The sequence below is a fragment of the Halichondria panicea genome, chromosome 3 (assembly GCF_963675165.1).
Source record: "Halichondria panicea chromosome 3, odHalPani1.1, whole genome shotgun sequence".
In the NCBI taxonomy this organism is placed as follows: Eukaryota; Metazoa; Porifera; class Demospongiae; order Suberitida; family Halichondriidae; genus Halichondria; species Halichondria panicea.
The window spans coordinates 3,744,548-3,747,821 of record NC_087379.1 but is presented as its reverse complement, the minus strand read 5'-3'; positions in this window follow the sequence as shown (position 1 = coordinate 3,747,821).

The window sequence follows — 3,274 nt, the reverse complement described above, 5'->3', positions numbered from 1 at the left end:
AATTATTCAGATACTAGATGAATTAGCAGTGATAGAATTAGCAGTGATAGATCAAGATACAACAAATTGGAACTCGATGCAGCTATCACACAATACTTGGAGCTACAAGCGAAAGTACCGACTCGTCGGCTAGACTGAGCGATTTGCTGGCACCCACAAAGTCTAGTACGAACATCCGTGATCGCCGAGGAACCTGAGGACGAGAACTCTCTCATAACAACCTCTGCACACTTGTTCAGCCCACGCTCAGTGGGGAGGGGGAGAGGTGAGAGTTGCGGGGGCGGTTTTCTTTGTAATTTCACTGTATGGAATGCGTACGTGGTACGTGCTAGTGGGACGCCCTAGCTCAACCAGCACTCCCATCTAGCACTCCCATCTAGACTCATTCATGTATATACAAAACACGTTCTGTAGATCCTGCAAAAAGATCAATATTCATGCAATGTCAATACTGTGTAAATGTAGAAGTGCAAATGTTGAAGTGCAAGTGATGATAAACGTTTGAATCATTCATGTACGCAATTGTGGTTAGATGTGCGTACTAACTATGAATATCATTAATAACGCCTCTAACCACAAACTGCAGGCATCAGATAGGTATTCCTGCTTACGGGCCACACCCATCTAGGGCAAGCTCAGCAAACACTTATTTCAGCAAACAGCCCTCCCCACCCCACCGATCGAAAGGCCACCTAGCCCAGCTAACTGGTATAAAGCAAGTATAAAGTATAAAGCAAGACAGGGCGACACACGTGCCACGAGTAGGTGGTAGGTGGTAGGTGGTAAGTAGCAAAAACTACGCTAGCCCAGCTGGTGGGCTAGCTACGGCTGGCTTAACAATTTTCAACATTTCTCTTCGTGTCGCACTGCCCCTTCCGCGTTCATGCTGGCAATTGAAGTTATAGTTCAACCGACTCTAAATTTTGACGACAAAAGTAAGTTACAGCTTAGAGCTGGTAATGCCTGTACCGCAAACAACATAGATGCATACAAAGGAGAGCTTTTCTATGAGATCTATGAGATGGGAAGTAAGAAGAATGAATAAAATAAAATAGTTACAGGCATGTGTATGTGAAGAAGTGGCCAGCAAAGATTCATACCTCCATGACAGGTACCGGTGCGGACAAAAATTGGGACAAAAGTATACTGACAGGATGCTGACACAACACTCGAGTAGCTCCACTTCAATCTGAAGGCCGAATGTAACAATTGCGAAATGTTCTTCAACCTGGACACATCAAAGGCGCACACAAATCGTTTACAAATCTGTTTTTAGGTGGGAATGCGGGGTGAGCAAATGAGTGGAGCAAATGAGTGTAACCCACCATGACGAAAGCGAGCTTCATCTCAACTGAGAGAAATACACATAGTGGGAGTGCGGGGTGAGCAAATGAGTGGAGCAAATGAGTGTAACCCACCATGACGAAAGCGAGCTTCATCTCAACTGAGAGAAATACACATAGTGGGAGTGCGGGGTGAGCAAATGAGTGGAGCAAATGAGTGTAACCCACCATGACGAAAGCGAGCTTCATCTCAACTGAGAGAAATACACATAGATGGAGCAAGCGGCACTCCTACAATGCAAACTCAGGTGTTGCCATCATTATCGGCAAGAAGACCGGCGTGCGAAATAAGTACTGCCATGCTTGTGCACGAAACATCTCGCCTGATAAGCATGCTTGTTTCCGCAACTGGAACGCAACTGGAAAAAGTCATCTGAGTCCATGGTGTGCGGTACGGTACATACACTTCATAGGAGACGGAGATAGAGATAGTTCTGTGCATCGCTCATACAGAGGGTGGGGACATGCCATCAAGAAGCTGGAATGCGCGAATCACGCTTTGCAAGTGTGAGCATCCTACAAGGGAAGCATCCCCTTGTGGACTCACACTAAAAACAAGAAAGCAACATCACTAAAACGTGGTGACTTGCAGTAAAAACATAACATTAATAGAGGTAATCACAGGTATTGTTGATGTTGATGACGATCCGATGGTACGATTGGAAGCTCGACAAGGTGGACACACACCAACAAACGTGGACCCACGACTTTACCATGACATTCAGGTACAACTAAATCGACTTGTGAACAAAGCATCTCGACAACAAATCTGCTAAATTTGACGGTGGGAAGGTCATCAATCGATCACAGAGTGGCTCTTGGTTTCGAGACATTTCCTCGCAGAGACTTGAAGAGTTGAAAACAAGCTTTTACACCGCTGTTTCACAACAATGAAATTTCACCACTTAGTTGTAGTACAAGATAATGACTAGATAATACTTCCTAAACCACAAACTAGTGGAAGTTGAGGGCTGTTTTAGAGCATCCCCATTGTATGTGAAAAATGTGTAAAAATGTGAGGATGTTTGATAAAAATTGATCGATCCCAGCACAAGCTGTATTGGTTTGTACAAGTACATGTCATGTGAGGTGTCTTTGGCAAAAAAGTACCACTGCCGGAGAATGTATTTTGCAAGACTAGTATTTGAAAAGGTAAGCTCCTATTGATAGGCGACTTAAATTGAACAAAATTTTTGTAAGTGAGTTTTAACTATTAAATTTTCAAAGCAACACTTTTTAACATGTATTTTCTTGTCTGTACACAATCATATTGTAGAGGAATCAAATAAATAAAATCAGTTATCGTTCTTATTTTGTCTCCTTTACAGATGGAGGTCTGCATGCAATGATGGATGTAAACATAGTGCTGTTTCGGCGATACGTAACTTTTAAATTGTGGGCCTCAGCCCCTTGCTCTCCCATGAGTCCTATTCCCACCTGCCACTGGTCCAGCCAATCACCACATGCTTCTCTAGCATGTGCATCTTTGGTATGACGGTTGCTTGAGGAAATTGCTCTCGATACTCGATAAAATGTCATAAAGGTGGAGATGTGGGTACCTTTGGAGTAAATTTACATGGTACGTTGTCATTTTACACAATTTAAATTACCTAGGGAAGTCCTGTGTGATCATAATTATTTTGATTATATATATTGCACTTGCGGAATAGAGTTAGGGTGACACAAAACTTCCCCTGAGATCCAGCACTCGACAACTGCTTGCTCTGGAGTTTCTAGTTTTTAGGGGTCCGGTTTACGTGATTTCCCAAAAACATGCCCCGAACATTGAAGTCTTCTAGAGCAGCTTCTAGAGCAGCATCTAGCCGTCCTCTGTACCCTTTTGCTGTTTTGCTGTTTTCTCGTTAGTCTTAGTATAATTATGTACATAACTCATCGTCTTAGTTTATCACTCACAAGCTTCTTCGCGTGCG